General features: G+C 47.0%; 1 protein-coding gene across 3 annotated transcripts in view; it reads left to right on the forward strand.

The window, feature by feature from the left end:
* Nucleotides 1–17,055, forward strand: part of ARK2N (arkadia (RNF111) N-terminal like PKA signaling regulator 2N) — a 238,356-nt gene that overhangs the window by 24,280 nt on the left and 197,021 nt on the right. The gene's annotated exons all lie outside the window — the stretch shown is intronic.

A 17,055-nucleotide genomic window follows, 5' to 3' on the forward strand; every position in this document is an offset into this window, starting at 1 on the left:
CACAAAAGATTTGGAGTAATTAGTTTGACTACAGTCCAGTTATCTGTGTGATTGTGAGTAATGTATCGGCATTACTCCTAAAAAGTTAACAATCTTTTAAGTTATACAGTTTGTGCCAGGTCAGAAATTAAACAAAGAAAAGACTAGGAAACTAGCCTTCTCAACATCCACACAAGAACTATGGAACAATCACTACATTTCCCGCTCTATCTTTTGCTTTTCTGCTTTAGAAATAAGCAGAATTTTTTTTCCAAAGAGCATCTGATCCCCATTGATAGAAAGGCCTTGCTTCTCCCATTCCCATGGATCCTCTAGAGAAAATAAACATCTTCCCTCCTGGAAGAAGATAGCAAAGAATTGCCCACTTAACAGCACTCTGTTGCATATGAGCTTGGCCTGTGCTTGCCTATATGACCCACTGGATTTAGACAACAGAAGGATTAAAAAACAAGAGCACTTATAAATCCATGATAAACTGTAGACACTATCAATCTTGTTTAATCCCTCCGAACACAACCCATTCTTAATTCATGTGAGAAAATGTGTATCTTATGCCATAGGCTAAGTCCTTGACTCGAACTCTCAGTCTTCTCCAACGAGTAGTTAGTGAACTACTGATAGCTCTCCTGTGTGCAGCACAGCATAATAAATTTGAAGTTTTTGTTTGACTGAGTTAATGTATGTATCCCAGAATTCAAAAGTATATTTTCATAATAAAAATGCGTGTTTTCAGAACTCCTAAGCTGACGTTTAGAGAAAAATGGATTTCCAAAATATATTTAAAGCTTATATTTGAGTGAAAAATCATGCAATATTACCCTAGTGTCTGGTGCATTGCAGCTATGGCTGTTGGGTAATACCGATGTCGAGGCATTCCAAATTGAATAAATCCTTTTTACATTTAGTGCTGGCAACTCTGCATTATGTAGTTTAGGTGATCACTACTGGTAATTCTGTATGTACATTATCTTGTCTGACGTGGTCACCATTATAACACTAAGATTACTAACTTGGGATCCTTTTAATTGAACATAAATAGCTCTAGTTAAAAAAACAAAAGGTTGGACACCCAATGTTAGTCCATCCACATCTGTATTAAGTAAATCACAGAAATAGTTTCAGGTGCCCAAAATAACAAGAGAATAGAAATCCCCAAGCATTTAACAGTGTTCATAGCTCCTCTTAGAACAAACTTCCTGGATTGCCTGTCATGTAAGAAGTACAGTCTAAGACCACCTATATTTGCTGGCTTTTGTTCCTGTGTGTGGTAATTGACATTGTAGGGTTAGTGAGTTAAAGCTAGCTGCTTATTTTAATGATAGTCATTCGATAAATCATTTCTCAGGACTGCAGCTACAATTTGGTCCCAGGTGATAAACCAATATCTACCACTGGAAAAAAAGTCAGTGGATTTGATAGGTATGTAGTACCCATGTCGTAAAAAGCCCTTTCAGTTTACAACTGAGTTTACCAAATTTTGCTTTTTTGCTTCCTTTCTGCCTAAGTTACCTATACTAAACTTGTTTTCACTTCATCCCTGTTGCTGCTAACTTTAAGACGTGTGTTGAATCTATCCTACTGTATGGTCTCCTTTCTGGGGTTGCTAAATCTCTCTGCTCTCATTGATGCTTCATACTAGATTGCGTTATCGAAGACATATTGCATAGTTGGACTAGCTGATCGTTTTTTGGAGAGTGACCCAGTCCCAAGTTTTCATGCTTTAACACCATGCTCTGTTCCCTACCAGTTAAACATTTTCACATTAGTTCAGCCTCTACATCACACAGCTAAGTGCAATTTGAACCACCTCAAAGATGACCCAAATGATATTTCAGAGTACTATTATTTACCCTTAATGAGATTCATTCACAGTCCCAATCATTGAATACCTCCACCCATGTGTTGGTTCCCAGGGCACTTTTAAAATGAGAAGCTAATCTACAAATATGTATGTATAAATTAAGATCTGTAGTGCAGAGACCACGTGAGTGCCTATGTAGTTATTGAAAAGTTAGTTAGTGGAAAAGAAAAACATTTTTGTTTGGTCTTTAATCTTTTGTCAAAACTTCACTAAATGTTTTCAGAGAATATTTTTCACATTAGTTTGTTTACCGAAATGTTCACATAGGTTAGCCAAATGTCATGGAACCTGGCAAGGAGTTAGGCCAGGTAGACACAGTACGTAGAATATTGGTAACAGAGTTCTTCAAGATGAGACCTAGTCCGAGAAGAAAAGGGATTCAAAGGGAAAGTTTTACACAAAGGAACAAGGAAGTAAACGGTCAGAATGACCAGCCATTGAAAAGGCAGTTCTGCATTCAGAATAACTAAGACCCTGGACAGATGTGATAGATATGCAAATAACAACATTAACAATACATGAATGTGGGATAAAACACTCGGGAGTGCCACACAGTAGGACTGAAGCTCAGTAAGTTCCTCGCCCACAATTGCTGTTGCTGTAACTGACTGACTGAAAAATACCTACATATAGGGTATACATGCAAAGGGAGGGTCTGTCAAGCAGATACCTAATTCGATGTTACAAAAATACTCCAAGTGGGTGAGAAACACCACCTAGGTTGTCACCTGTGCCCTTGAATCTTTGCGATCAAACAGGAACACTCAAGGCGCTAACCGCAATGACGGAGAACTAAAATACACCGCCACGAAAGACGAGGAGCTTACATGGGAGAGTGCTTAAGATGAAAGAGGGAAAACTGAGGTCACACTCGGCAGAAAGCAAGTAACAGACCACACAAGAAAACCAAAACCTAAGAATAGGTAGATAAACTAGAAAATGGAAAGAAGGTAAACAGAAAGAGGGATTGGAAAAAAGGTAACTACAGAAACAGCGAATGTTCAAGGTTGCACTAAAATAGTGCTAGCCCAGGAATCAAGGAGCACGGATGCACTAAAATAGTGCTGGCTCAGTAATCTGGATTCAGAAAACACAGAAGCGCTAAACTAGTGTTCTTTCCGCAATCCAGAATCAAACAGACATTATTGGTTCAAAGAACAAGAAAGTGTATGTGTGTGTGTATGTATGTGTGTGTGTGTGTATATGTATATATATATATGACTGGCGCCACCTTCACCATTTGTTGGAAATAAATCTTTTCGCAATGAAGCCTGGCTTGCGGTGATTATTTAAGGAGTCTGTGAACTTGTATGCTGGCTGACGGCTGCCGCCGGCAACGTGTTGGATTTTATATATATGTATGTATGTATGTATGTTTATTATTTTTAGGTCGAGTTGTTAAGCTATTAAATCCCGCAGGGATTAATAGCTCGAACCTATAGCAGGGGAACAAACTCTCTTGAACAAGCGGATTTCTTACAATGCATGTTAACTCTGGAGCGTGCCGCTTCGCCAGCTCGCGCTTGGCCTCAGTCATTCCATCCGCCTCGCACACCACCATCTGCCTCGCACACCACATCAAAGGCTGCTGCTATCCCTCACTCACACCCAATCCCCATATTCTCCTTCCCTCCCTCCCACTCGCTGGCTCCCCCGCCCCCCTCCCACCAGGCTCTTGAAGCGCGACACTTCGCCAGCGCTTCCCTCCCACTCGCTCGCTCCCCTTCTCCCCCGCTCCCCACCCCCATCCGACATGTTTTTATTTATTAAATTAATGTGGATTGCGGTCCGCTTTCACTTTAGCGACCGCAGTACAGAAACTTGTTTACTCTTTGTGTCCTTGATATTTAAACTAGCATTGTCTGAAGCCAGTCCAAATTAATGCGGTCGTCCATACCTTGCAAAACCATTATACTCGATTTCTTTAAAAGTTCAAACTGTCACAATATGCCAACGTGGGCCGCTCTCTGATTAACTAATGAGGACAACTTTTGCTCTAGGACTATTTTCTGACACAGCCCGACCCTGGTTATAGCTATAACGTCTCAATAGCGACTTGGAGGTCGAGAGGCGCACAATTTGCAATTATCATTTCCATTGTTTAATAGTCATACTGGCTTCGCATATCACAGCACCTTCTCACTTCTCCGCTCTTTTTCTGCAGCCCATGCCAGTGACTCGCTGTGAAGTATTGTGATCTTCTGACAGTGTTGAGTGTATGGCAACTGTGTGTTATGGCCCAACAACCCCTCTCTAATCGCCCCCCCACCCCCTCCCGGCGTGTCAGCTTCTCCCCTGGCAGTGCACCAGCAGCGTTAACTCCTTTTAGCAGTGCCCTTTCAGATCGCTAAGACTTTGGCAATGTCACATATGCCAACTGCTCAGATAATTCGAGCAATTTCAGTTTTGCGCACCGCCCAGTTTCCAGATGGATCTGAGTATCATCAGCGTAGAGATGGAAGCGGGTGTTGGCTTTTCTGAGTAGTTTGGAGAGAGGTTCCATGTAGATGCCATGTAGAAGTTAGAGTTCAGTTGATGGCACCGAGCCTTGAGGGACGCCCTTGTCGACTTGTTGGAGGTCGAAAGTGAAGTTTTTTTATTTTTATTTTTTGTGTGCGATTGTGTAGAAAGGATGAGAACCATTTGAGGATTACCTCGCCAACACCAGCTCTTTCTTGGAGAGCCCTTATGAGGAGTTTGTGTTATACAGTGTCAAATGCTGGCGAGAGGTCAAGGAGAATGAGGAGCCAGCATTGGTCAGTCTAGTGATCCATGGATATCGTCGATGTTGAGAATCGCGGTTTCTGTGCTACAGCCTTTTCTGAAACCAGACTGGTAGGGTTCCAGGAGTTTGATGTTGTCCAGGTGCTGGGTTAGTTGATATAGTACGCATCTTTCTAGAGTTTTCGAGAGAAGGGGTAGGCTCGACACAGGTCTAAAATTGTTCAGATGAGTAGCGTCTAGGCTGGGGTTTTTCAACAGAGGGGTGACTTGACCCATTTTAAGGCAGTCTGGAATGACTCCGTTTTTCAGGGAGCTATTTATGATCTTGGTCCAGAGCGGAGCAAAGGCACGCTTACGTTTTTTGGTCAGTAGGAGAGGAATGGGGTCTAGGTCATGAGCTGAGGGTTTGGAGGTGGAGATCAACGTGAGTAACTCAATTTCTTGAATGGGAAGGAAACTAAGCCAGGAATTGGGAGAAGTACCAGGAGAAAGATCAAGCGATCCAGCCGCGATGCTCTTCGTGGGGTGCATGTTGTTGATGTCCAGTGAGAGTTCAATTCTGTACACATAGCTACCCATTAACATCCATAGTTTGGCATTAAGGCTGCCTTGTATCTACTGTTTAATGGGCAGATTTAAGTGTTGAATCAATGATTATACATTTGATGCGATGCAGACTTTGAAACAGTTAATCATTCATTGGTTAATTCCCACATTCCATATAGGTGTAAAGTCAAGTCATATTTGCTTTTGATGTCTTTTTTTTTTTTGTAAACCAACTATATTAGTCATTTGAAATATGAGGCATCGTACAATATAGGCGCTTGCTCCACTCTGCTAGCCAGCAGAGGTACACCTCTCACACACAATTTTAAAATATATATATATATATATATATTTTTTTTTTGAGATTACTCAGTAAAGGTCCATGCTCCGACTCCATTGCTTCAGGATTAAGTGTTGGCTGAGCACATGCTTACAAACAACACAGTAAATAATGCGGCCCCCCTCCAAACAATAACTCTCCTGCGCTTCCGCATTCATCTTTCTCTGATATAGGTAGTTTCAACACTATTCTGGAAAGGAGATCCGGAGCTGGGCATCAATCACCCCTCTGTATTGTTCCCCCGAAATTAGCTGGACCCCCATTTGTCAGCCATTGCAGTTGAGCTGCAATATAAAAGTATACCAAATCCGGCACTGCCAGTCCCCCCTCCATCTTGGGCCTCCTTAAGGTTGTCAAAGCCACTCTCCTCCTACCTGCCCCCCACAGGAATTCAGTCACTATTGTCCGGAGCTGTTTGAAACAATCCGCACGGATCTATATTGGCAGAACTCCAAAAATGTAGAGGAGTCTTGGAAAAGTCACTATCTTTAACAAGGACGTCCTGCCCACCACCGAAAGAGGGAGGGTTCCCCATAATTCGAAATAGACTTTCGTTCCTCGTATAATCTTCCCCACATTGCCCTCCAGGAGATCAGTTTTATCGTGGTAAATTTGTACCCCTCTATATGGGATGAATCTCCCTTCCCATTCAATTCCCTCCACCGTCTGAGGTTTCTCCCGCCCCTGCATAGTAGGTTACAAACTTGACTTTCTCCGAATCACCAATACTCTTTTCAATCCTAACAATAGGCTTTTAGCACCTTGTTTCTGTATTTTGTAAAAACAGAATCAAATCGTCAGCGTTTAGCACTGTGATGAATATGTACCTCTGCTTCCAGTCCGCTGAAACAAATTCCTGACCTGGCTATGGCGGCCAGCAGCTCCACGGCTGTCGCAAATGGCAGTGGTGATAACTGGCATCCCTGCTTTGTTCCCCCTCTCTACGGCATAATCTTTCCTGCCCAACCCCGGGCTGTTGGTTCTCTATATAATAGGGCTGTTCATTTTCCAAATCCCTGCCCTAATCCGAAAGCGTGCATCACTCCGAATAGGTACGGCCATTCGAGGCTATCGAATGCCTTTTCGATGTCTATTGTCAAAATAGTCTCCTATTCTTTGCAATAGGAGTCAGCCCCTAACACTCTTAGAAGTCTCCTCGCATTCATTGCTGTATTCCTCGTTGGCATGAACCCAGCCTGGTCAAAATGTATGAGACTTGTCATGCGTGGTAAGAGCTGTGTAGCTAGTATCCTGCTCAAGATCTTATAGTCCAGGTTAAGCCTTGACAGTGGCCTATATGCTGTCTCTTCATGCAGCTGCTTCCCTGGTTTCAGCAATGGGACAATCGGGACTTCCCTAGCTTGTGGTGTTTTCTATAACTCAAACGGTGAGTTGGTGAGCACTCCAGAGTGCTTTGTCACCATATGTTTATGCTGTGATGTAACTTGGTACCACCTCTATGCATTTTAAATTGTAAAAAGAAGTGCAGGTAAGTTTGGTTAAAGGTTAAAGCACAGGGTGGTACATGTGTGCTTACATAACTGCTGTAGTCCTTTAACACCAGCCTTCCTGTACCAGCAACTGACTGCACCTAAAGCATTGATGCATACTACTTCATATTGCCTCAAATCTCACTGTATGGTTGAGCTCATTAGACCGTAATATCTTGCTTACGTCTTAACAAAGATATAAGTAGGATCCGTGTGTTCCTTAACTATATTATGACATGCCTCTTGACTGGTATTCAACTGTGAAAAACTCAGCTTCCACTATTTAATGAGTTTGATGTAGTGAAAACTAACATCACCCAACAACCAGGGTCTAAATGCAATCTGCTCACCAAAAAACCTTGGCAAGTTTAGAGAAGGATGCAGCTTAGGTAAAGTGTTTCTCTGAAGACCTTAAAAGTGATTATGTTCTAAAAGGATGCCACAAGCTCCCTTTTTTTGCTGTTTGGCGCTGGGTTGCTGGTTTCAAGGGAAGTGCCATGCTTTTAGCTTCCTGCTGAAGTCTGTCAGCCAGGTTGATGTTTGGAGGTGTAGGGGGTGGGCGTTCCAGTACTTGGCCGCAAGACAGGAGAAGGAGTGTTGTTCGGTATAGCAGCGGCAAATGCGCTATGTCTGGGTAAGTTGAGCGGATGTTTCAATAAAGTTGGTGAAAGTTCAAGTGGTGTTTCATGTATGCAGGTCCTTGGTCATGAAGGGCTTTGTAAGCGTGGGTCAGGAATTTGGAAAAGCTCCTTTCCTGGATGGAGCCAGTGGAGGTCTCCCGGGTGCTGGGTGGTTTAGGATCAGTCTGGCTGCTGCATTTTGTATTTTCTGAAGTCTTCAATAGTTCGCTTATGGTGTGTTGGCGTATTCTTAACGGCTGGTGATGAGGGCTCTCATCACTGTTTTTTTTGTGCTGATGGGGAGCCATCAGAAGATATGGCAGGTCATGCTGAGAGTGTTGAATAGGCTGAGGAGACAGCGTTGACCTGTCTTCATGGATAGTTTGCTGTCCAGAAAAAGCGGATAGTACAGACTTAGAAGCTTGTAAAGCATTCCAGATCTTGTCAAACATTTTGTGCCGTCAGTAGGCTACAATGCCCTCTTAACACCTCTTCTTCTAGTAGAAGTCATTTTCTACCATAGGTTGTTCGCAGTTATCTAAAATGCTGTAAAGTGAAATTCTTTTTCTGGTAAGTGCCTGGGGGCAGTGGTAAAGGTAGTGCTAGGCATCACTACTCAAACCGGTTAGGTTTATTCCTCAGGTACAATGTAGCAATGCAGGTATTGCTCAAAACTAAGATCCCTCAGGAAGAGGTCGACTAACAGTACTCTTATTTCAGGGGCTCTTTTCTCAGCTTGGCATTTGTGATATTGTTCATTATGCTCTATACCTTACAGCTTCTCCCTCTGTCTTAGTTGCACCTGCTGCACTCATGAAGGCCCACCTTCCTGACCAAAACCTTTGCATTATGGCTGTTAATGCAATCTAGAGCAATGAGGATTGCCTAGGAGCGTCAGTGCGAAAAGCCTGACCAGTGCAGCTCCTTAATGTGGAGGGATTAAAGAGTTTCTGTGAGTTAGAGCAAGAACAGTGTCCTCTCTCTTTGTGAACTCCACTTCTGGAACTGTGCTTTAGAGCAGGGCTGGGAAAATAAGCATTTAGAGGAACACTGTAATTCTGAACTGCTTATAGGCAGGGACGTATGTTAAGAGTCCTTTTGTAGAACAGCGAATGGGAGTAAGGAAAGATTATTGGGATGATTTCTGCATGGGTTTCTTCTATTTGGGCTCTATGGGCCGCCTTCCCACATGCTTATGAATGGACGACTTATTTAATTTAGGATTCTGCATTTTGGACCCCAGATTTAAACACAAGCAGGGAGCCAAATACCTGCAACTCCATCTCTGGGAAAGGATTGGTTTTGTTTCTTTAGTCCTGATCTTCGATCCCCCTTTGAAGTCCACGCACCCAACCACCGAACCAACTCCACCCCACCCCCCCTCCCCCCACCACCACCACCATCTGCGCCTGGACCCCGGTCCGTACCGAAGACACCACCCACACGATGAACACCATCCACTCCGGATCACCAACCGACCCCTTCCCCCCCCCACGTCTTCAACAAGGCCGACTCCATCATCGCACCCCAACTCCGGGACATCATCAACACCTACTTCAACACCGTCACCTTCCCGGAGATCTGGAAGCACGCCGAGCTCAGCGCCCTCCTGAAGAAACCAACAGCGGACCCCACCGACCTCAAGAACTACCGCCCCACCTCGCTTCTCCCTTTTCCTGCCAAAGTCATCGAGAAGACCGTCAACAGACAGCTTGCCGCCTTCCTCGAGACGAACGGATCCCTCGACCCCTCGCAGTCCGGTTTCCGAGCCAACCACAGCACCGAGACCGCCCTCCTCTCAGCCACTGACGACATCAGATCCCTGCTCGACAACAGGGAAACAGCGGCCCTCATCCTCCTGGACCTCTCTGCAGCTTTCGACACTCTGCCACCACACCCTAGTACAGCGCCTCAACATCGGAATCCAAGAGAAGGCACTGGAGTGGATCATCTCGTTCCTCACCGGAAGAACCCAGAGAGTCCGCCTCCCCCCGTTCAGATCCGAGACCACCGAAGTTATCTGCGGCGTACCACAAGGATCATCACTCAGCCCAACCCTATTCAACGTCTACATGAGCCCTCTCGCAGCCATCGCACACAAACACAACCTCAGCATCATCTCCTACGCCACCCAGCTGATCCTCTCCCTCAACAACGACCCCGCCACCGCCAGAACCAGCCTACACGAAGGGATGAAAGACGTCGCCGAATGGATGAAGAACAGCCGTCTGAAACTGAACTCAGACAAGACTGAAATCCTCATCCTGGGATCATCGCCCTCCGCCTGGAACGACTCCTGGTGGCCCCCTGCCCTGGGCACCACTCCCAAACCAACGGACCACGCACGCAACCTGGGCTTCATCCTAGACTCCTCTCTCTCGATGACCAGACCAGTCCACGCCGTCTCATCATCATGCTTCAACACCCTGCACATGCTCCGCAAGATCTTCCGTTGGATCCCCACCGAAACCAGGAAGACGATCACCCAGGCCCTCGTCATCAGCCGGCTGGACTACGGAAACACCCTCTACGCCGGAACCACAGCCAAACTTCAGGAAAGACTCCAGCGCATCCAGAACGCCTCCGCACGACTCGTCCTGGACATCCCCCAACACAGCCACATCTCCGGCCACCTGGCTTCCCGTCAGCAAGAGGATCACGTTCAGACTCCTCACCCACGCACACAAGGCCCACCACGACCTGGGCCCCAAGTACCTCAACAACCGCCTGACAGTCTACGCGCCCACCTGCCAGCTACGTCCAGCCTCGCCCTCGCCGTCGTACCACGCATCCGCAAAGCCACCGCCGGGGGAAGATCCTTCTCCTACCTGGCAGCCAAGACATGGAACTCCCTCCCGATCCACCTCCGGCTGACCCAGGATCATCTCTTTCAGGAAGGTCCTCAAGACTTGGCTCTTCGAGCAGTAACTGACCCCCCCTCCCCCCCCCCCCCCCCCCCCCCCTCAGCGCCTTGAGACCCTCCCGGGTGAGTAGCGCGCTGTACAAATGCCCATGATTGATTGATTGATTGCTTGTTGCTGACTGGGCAGATCGTGTAGAAAGACAATTTAGTTTACCATGGGCATGCTTGGTACACGTGTATCTTCCAGCACATTTACCTGGTTGACACCTACACCATATTCTTTTCACCTGTTTCACTCTGTCACTCTACAAATTGTGCTCATTACGCTCGTGAGGTCACTGCTTTTGCGGTCCTTCCATTACCAATTCTCTGCTTGCATTTTTAGGTCTCACCTAGCGATGCAGCACAGCTGCTCGCTAGTGAGATCTATTGTCGACTTGACTTTGGAAGGGGACTGAAGATGTGCACTTCCCCCTTGGACAGGCGATGTGCACGCTCGCGGCCTCTGTTTGTGCTTCTGCCCAAACAGCTGATGTGTACGTGTATGGTTTGCAGCGTTACCACAACGCACGCTTTCGCTTCGCTCCCACACGTGGATGCTTTCGCCTTCCCTAATGCTAGTTCCCTCCCGGTCTCCATCGAGATGTGCTTGAACAGCGTATGTGCACGTGCACGCTTTCCCTCTTCCTCGCTCCCTATCTCCATCAGGCCCCTTCTGTTGCGAATCAGCCCACATGCAACTGGGCTCCGGCGCAGTACGTGCGTTCTGTAGGGTAAGTGTTGGCTTGTTGATTCTATCAGCGCAATTATTGTGTGCGCAAGGCCAGCATGCTGCGCGTGGCAGCACAAGATTACACTGCGACCCATGTGCAGTAGGTAATCGGCACTAAAGTGCAATGCATGATCTAATACAATGACTGTGACCCGGCAGTCAGCTGCTGAAATACTAGGGCCTTCCTCTAAGATAAGACCCCTCCTGCCAAACAAATTCCACTATTGCACGTTCTGGCGCGCCGCCACCGTCTGGTGCTGGCCAGACAAGGGTATCCGCAGACAAGTGACTTCATGCAGCGCATCGCTGACAGTGTCCAACTGGGGAGGAATTGTTACCCCCAAAAAAATATTCTGTCCTGGTTACTCAAACATGAGCGAGTGCTGAAGCTTCTCGTTATGATCGCTTGTGCAAAGAACTCTGCTGTTACGGAAGTCTATCACAACTAATCTGTTTCACGTTTTTTTCGTGTTTAGAGCAGTGTACAAATACGCCGAATTGCACCTCCTGGATTCCCCCTTTGGCTACTTAGACATGTTCGCCGAAAAATATATTTGAAAGGTACCTTCTCTGCGCTTCTTGCTTTGCTCTGCATTTACAGTGCGCGCTGCTTCTGCTGGATGTGGAATAGTTATCAGTACACCGCGCGTGTTGTATGGGAGGTACATGCGTGGCAGGGGCACTGGTAGCAGGTGTGCGGAGGGTGCTGCTATTCCCTGTGTGTGATTGATGGAGATGTAATGGAGAAATAACAATGACGCGGCCTTTATTAGCCTAGAAGCATTTACTGTGCCTTTAAGTTCAAACTGTTTCATGGCAGCAGACAACTTTGAGAGCCAAAGTTGTGTTAAATATTTTAACATGGAGAGCTGTTTCCGATTCCTTTGACTGATTGAAAATTTTGAGTATTTTGCCATTGCAACTAATGAAATGTTGCTGTGGTGCATGTGGTGTTGCTGTGGTGCATGTGGATGAAGAAGGCAACAGTATTCTAGCGCTTTTCCAACACAACTGTAAAGAAAGAGGTGCTTGATTTACAAAGTAAGTCACAACTTTCTCGAAATATGCGTCACCAGCGTGGAAAGTGCATTCAAGGCTCCCAAGTAAGGTGACGTCGAAGGGCAGCACCCACACTCTGAAAATTGTTTCAGCACCACTTCGGGGTGGATGGGTTCCTTGTACAGTGCACAGACCTGGGGATCAGTTAAAGATTGGTGGGGAGAGAGTACTGCCATACACAGGCCCTTCCACACTTGTGGTTCCTCCTTCATTTGGAAATGGGGAACCACAGGGTTTTCAACAGCAGAGCATGAGCTCCTCTGCCAGAAGGCCTAGTACCTGGTTGACTAGCTAGCAAGGACCACTGGGTTGCAGTGATAGAGGCCCACAAGATTTAGAACAGGGCTACTTTTACAGATTTTCCCTGTCCTGTGCCTGTCTTCCAAACCATGACATACCCATAGAGAGAACACAAGCAAAGGCTTTGACACAGAGGGCAAACTCGCATTTCAGGTCATTGCTTTTTAGCAGTTTGTTTGAAAAACCAAAAAGGATTCCTGAGTGGGCTAAAAAAACATTTATATATACCCTCAGAGCACATGGTATATGCAATGTAGGTAGAGAGATCCCCACTAGACATCTCTAATTAGGGTGTGTGGACCTCCATACTAAGCAGAGCTGAAGGCTTCCTATTTGCAGCAGGTGGTCACATATAAAAACAAGCATTTGCAATGCAATAAGTCTCACATTTGCGAGAGTTTGAGCAATTGGCATTGTAAATGACAGCATCTTTTATTTATGTGTTTTGAAAACTTACAAACGGTATGCAAATACGCACTTTGTACTTGTAGAAGCAAGCCAGGCCGTAAAAGAGGCGCAGTTACTTGCCAGCCTTGCTTCTCCTAAGCGAGGACTATAAACACCGCTTGCACGTTTTCAAAACGCATAAATAAAAAGCATTGTCATTTACAATGCCAATAGCTCAAACTCCTGCAAATGCAAGGCCTATTGCATTGTAAATGCTTGTTCCTAAATTCACATGGCTAAGGTAGACAAGTCCTATCTGTAGGTGTTTGAGGTGAAGGTACCCTGTTTATGAGATGGCTTTTATGTCGCCCCCTTGTTGTGGAGGAGTTATGTAGACGTGAATTGCCAAGTTTTGTCTAACCTCCAGAATTTATACCAAAGAATTGGCTAAATAGTTTAATCTGTGTGTTCATCAGTTGCCTTAACTGCCGAAATTGGGAGCATTTTGACTGATATTTATTATTTCATTATTTATTGTAAATGACACATAATTGGCTGAGTTTGACCAATCTGTTTATCCTGCAAAATTCAATATCCGTTTATCCACAGAACTACAACTTGAGGGTAGGGACCACCTCCGCCACCAAAAAGGTACATTTTTGGAGGTGGAAAAAAAGCAATAGCCCCTGAATGGATTTACACAGCTACTCAGATGCTAGTGAATTGACCAACCGGGGTTTCTGGTTTGGTGTGAATCAGTTCAGTTTTTATTGTGAAAATTAAAATACAAAATTTAAGGGTGGCATATAATTTTTGAGTGACCTGCATCGCCTCTAGAATTCTCATTGGTTTAGGCTAAATTATTTCCTCTTTTAAAAAGACTAGCCTGTTCTGAAACCTAGTCTTCAAATGTGTGGCTGTGTGCTTGTAGGGCCATATAATTCCTTTCCCAGTTAGGACAGGAAATATCATTTCTTCTCCAAAAGAAATTGCTCAATTTCCAGTGTAGTTTGCAAATTAACGTTATGTTTATGAACCAGTAGTCAAAATCGTTCCTTCTTTCCCAGTCTCCTAGATGACCTGCATTGATAGTTCTCTCTGGCCTTGATTCTGTCCTTCTCTCTGTACCGGTACCAGTACATAAGTATGCTAACCATGGCTGTGCATCGTGTCACCAGCAGCAGTTTATTGGTATATTCCGGGACTGAGTTCAGCCATAGAAAATATATTTATTGTACTGATTTTGCCTTGAGGAAAGTTTGCCTCGTTTGATACAAAATAGATCCCCTGTTGATCTTCGAAAGCTGAGTGCAGTTTAGATCAGAGGAATAGAGAGAGTCCAAACATGCCTTTTATGGAAAGGTACAATGGGGTGGGGAAGGAGGTGAGGGCCCCTGTGCCTGTATTGTGGGCAAGGTTGCCATGGCCTTGGGAAAGGAAAGGACATCCGGCTATTCTGTCTCTGTTTAGATACATCACAGATTTTAAAAATAAATGGAAGAGTGTGAGGATCGTGAGCATAACCCACAGATACCAGCAGTAATTCTTCAGCCTGCCTACTATGCACAAGCCAACGTTTTGAACTCTGATGCTAATTCAGAAAACCTAAATTAGAGACTTGGAACAGTATTGTATGATTCTGATAATGAATGGCAATGACAACAAAATCATCCTACCACCCCACCGCTCCCCCAATCAGCTGCTAAACAGAGCCACACTCTGGTTGACAAATTCTTATCTCCGCAAAAGGGCACTAAATATCTCTTGTTGAAACGTAATCGTCCGGCAAGGTGACAACAATATAAATTAAGGAAACTGCGCCAAGTGTACAATAGGCAATGTGGCTGGTCAAGAAACCGCATTTTGACGCGGTCTGGGCAAAAATGCTTCATACATACAATTCTAGAGACTCTAGAGCTTTCTGTAAAATAATTGGTGAACTAAACAATGCCCTTCCCCCAAATCTGAGGCCGCCTTCTCACACACGTCATACGCTGATGATTTGCTACTGAGGACTCTGACCCCTATTGATCTTCAACAGCTCCTAGGTGCTCTTTCAAGCTTCTCAAAGTGGCACAAACTTGAAATCAATTATAAAAAAACACACAAATGTATTGAGGGGGCGTGGCCAGCCAGCCATCATGGTGGACGCGATCCGATAGTGCTCTGCTCTCAGACACCTACTTCTCCTGTAACGTATCCTCCCGAAGTGCTGCCTGCATCCTTGCTGTGTGGGAGCGGTGAGGGGACGTGGCGTGGAGCCCGCGGGGCTCTGTAGCCCCCAGATTGGTGCTGTGGCAGTGGAGATTTTGACATAGCTGAGGCGAAGCGGCCCTGAGTGGGAGAGGCGCGAAAAGTGCGCTGGGTCCGGACGGCCAATGGTGAGACCTACAGCGCGGCCACAACATTGCTGAGGAAGCCGGGCGCTGCAGCAGACCCTGGCGCCCTGGAGTGTCTGAAGGGCGGCGCCCCTTGAGGGATCTTCGAGCCTGTGTTCTTGGGCTAGCTGAGGCCATCTCTAGGTGCAGTGAGCCGGGACACGGACGAGAACAAGAGGTGGGTACGCAACGGTCATGGAGCGCCACTGATGAGACCTGGGCCTGCGGCTTGGACGGACGGTCAGAATCGCAGCAGGGGAGCCCCGGGGGCATGAACCGGAGAGCGGAGTGGTTCTGGCGACGGCAACGACACCCCTGCGACCTGCCGGAAACTGGGCCCAGCGCCAGCGGAGGAGTGAGGCTGGGTGTGAAAAGTGCACTGGGTTCGGTCTGCCCTGTGTTATTGGGCTGACTGAGGCCATCGCTGGGTGCAGTGAGCCGGGACAGGGTCTGGACCAAGAGGCGGGCACGCCACGGAGCGCCGCTGACAAGACTTTGGCCGAAGGCTTGGGCGAACGGTCAGAATCGCTGCAGGGGAGCCCCGGGGGCCTGAGCCGGAGTGTGTATTGGTTCTGGCGGCGGCCCCTGCGACCTGCCGGAGACTGGGCCCTACACCGCCGGAGGAGTGAGGCCGTCCGAGACTCGCTGGCTCGTCCTGCTTGAGTTGCTGCTGGTAACCCACTGTGAGGAGCGGGATCCAGGGCGGCTGTCCCGGTGGACGCCCCACTGCACGTGCAGCGAGCATAGCGGACTGCACCTGGGAAGGTCCTGAGGCCTAGGGCGGACACGGCAGGGGGTAACAGCGGTGGGCTCGGGGACACAGAGCAACCCGAATCCAGATACAGTCCTACTATGCAGTGAAGGTGCAGCCTGCGAGCGGCCCCGGTGCCCGTGGATGGTACAGCAGGGAATGCGGTGAGGAGTCAAGCGGGTGGCAAGGGAGCATTTAGGCGGCCATCCCTACGAACTAGCAGTGACTGGCTGGCACAACATCGAGGGGCTGCACTATCCCTAGTGAGGAGATTGAAGGGGCAGTCCGCTGGCGCAAGCATTTGTGACACTGTTATGGGACTGCTACTTGGTGGTGCTGAGGTGGGGATGGCCGGTGAGGACAGTGTGGCTGTATCAACAAAAGTCTTGTGCACTCGTGTAGGGTGATTGGTTCTAATGTAAAAACCAGACCGTTACGTACAGTTCATTGGAGGTACGTAATAAAGAGTCGTAATCCAATGGGGCATGAAGGGTGATTTATAGTTCAGTCTTGATCAGTGCATTCAAAATAAAGCAACTGGGGAGAACACATTCCGATCATAACCCCCTGTGGTTTCAGATTAGTTGGAGGCAGACCGCCCACCTGTCTCCACGTGGCGGCTACAGCCATTTGCATTGGAGGACGCAGAATTCCGCTCCTCATTAGGCACGGCTGTTCTCGTTTACTTTGATACGAATGAAGGGACTGCGAGCTGCGCCATGGTAGAGTGAGATGCACACAAAGTAGCTGTCGGGGGCATTGCTTGGGGGCCATGTGGAATATACGCAAAGCGCTCTCCTCCTCTCTGGCGCGCCAGGAAGCGGAACTCCTGCAATACGAGCGGGAGGGTGTGGGTGAGCACTTGTGTAAGCTGAGGGACCTTAGCACTAGGCACGCGGTGCTCCTGGATGTTTTTGGGGACGCCTTGGAGTGGCTGCAAGCTTCCCGATTTATGGATTATCAA

The sequence above is a fragment of the Lissotriton vulgaris genome, chromosome 3_1 (genome assembly GCF_964263255.1).
Source record: "Lissotriton vulgaris chromosome 3_1, aLisVul1.2, whole genome shotgun sequence".
In the NCBI taxonomy this organism is placed as follows: Eukaryota; Metazoa; Chordata; class Amphibia; order Caudata; family Salamandridae; genus Lissotriton; species Lissotriton vulgaris.